We start from the raw sequence: 1,533 nt of genomic DNA, 5'->3' as shown, positions 1-1,533 counted from the left end.
TGTGGGGTGTGTGGGATGATGTGTGGGTTCTGTGGGATGTGTGGGATGATGTATGAGCTGTATGGGGGGTGTGGGATGGGATGTGTGGGTTCTGTGGGGTGTATGGGGTGTGTGGGATGGGATGTGTGGGTTCTGTGGGGTGTGTGGGTTCTGTGGGATGTGTGGGATGATGTATGAGCTGTATGGGGTGTGTGCCAGCCCACCCTCAGTCACTGAGTGAGGAACTGCAGCTCTGGGCCCCTGGAGGGGCAGCGCTGGCTGCAGCAGAGCCTGTGGCTGCTCTGCCCCGGGGTAACCAGAGCCTGAATGGAGACAATGCCACTTCCCAGGGCTCAGGGCACCCAGGGGAGAAGCAGACACCCAGGGAGCCCTGCCCAGACACTGCCAGCAGGCACAGGGGCTGGGAAACGTGGGCTGTGCCTGGGGCAGCACAGACACTTCACGGGGAGCTGAGGATGGAAATGTGGATCTCAGTCTCACAGGGACACTCCAGGGTCAGACACTGACTGCCCAAGAGTTGTGGAATCACAGAATATCTGAGCTGGCTGGGACCCACAGGGACACTGAGCCCTGCTCCAGGCCCAGGCAGGGCACCCAACCACCCCACCCTGCACATCCCTGCCAGGACCTGAGCCATGGCACGTGGAACAAACTCCAGCCACAGATGGGGATCACAACAAAGGAGTCACTGCTCCAGGGAGGAGATTCCCAGCTGTGAGCTCCAAGGCCCAGAGCTGGCACTGTTTGCTGTTCTGGTGACCTGGTAAAGGGCAGGACATAATAACCTGCAGATAACAGAGGATTATGTAGGTCAATCAGGAAAGAGGACAAGGCAGGCAAAAAAAAACAACAAAAAATACCCCCAACCAAACAATAACCTCAAACTAGAAAAAATAGGTAACTTAGCAACATGAAATTCAATCCATGAAAGTACAAGATAATCTACATTAAAAAATACAATTTGACACATCCTGCACACAGAGATTTAGGAGGAAAGATCAAGTCATCACTGAGGACATCTGTTGTGCACACAGCAATGTAAATGAGGTATTACAGTGGCAGGAGATGTGAAATCAGAGGAAAAGCACTATGATGCTGCAGAAGGCTAAATGGCACTCGTTAATATACTCAAATTCTCCTAAATGAAATATAATAGGTGTGACCAGGTAATAAAAGAGTCAGGAGCTGTGATTTTTTTGGAGGGCACATTGAACAGGAAGTTATTAAATGATTGATTCTGTGTAGATGAAAAAGATGTTTCAGTTACTTTTCTGTACTAATGCAAGAACAAGAAACCGCCCTGTGGGCACTGGCAGGAAATTAAAGGATTTTTCTGGTGGAAAGATGAATCTTTGACTTGGGATCACACAGCACAAACCCTGGCAGCAGTTGCCCATCGTTCTGCTGCTCCTGGGGTCAAACCACCACCAGCCAGCTTGAACAGGGGAGGAAAAGGCAGGAGCTGAGTCCCTGGTGCTGGAGGCACCCAGAGCAGCCAGCACAGGTCAACTGCTCCAGCCCAGCCCAGCCCAG

General features: G+C 51.6%; 1 protein-coding gene across 13 annotated transcripts in view; it reads right to left on the bottom strand.

Annotated features, from left to right (window-relative positions):
* The window catches only part of JAKMIP3 (Janus kinase and microtubule interacting protein 3), a 50,353-nt gene extending 48,864 nt beyond the window's left edge, over positions 1–1,489 (bottom strand). For 7 of the 13 annotated variants that reach the window (XM_015633631.3, XM_015633638.3, XM_033515673.1 and 4 more), the window contains exon 1: positions 629–1,488. The gene's annotated coding sequence lies outside the window, so the exon portion shown is untranslated. Of the gene's footprint in view, positions 1–628 lie in introns of all 13 variants that reach the window. The other 6 variants (XM_015633635.3, XM_015633643.3, XM_015633644.3 and 3 more) reach the window with 2 other exon arrangements.
* Positions 1,490–1,533: the final 44 nt, after the last annotated feature.

This window comes from Parus major, chromosome 6 (assembly GCF_001522545.3).
Source record: "Parus major isolate Abel chromosome 6, Parus_major1.1, whole genome shotgun sequence".
Taxonomy (NCBI): domain Eukaryota; kingdom Metazoa; phylum Chordata; class Aves; order Passeriformes; family Paridae; genus Parus; species Parus major.
This window is presented reverse-complemented; position numbering and strand designations above follow the sequence as displayed.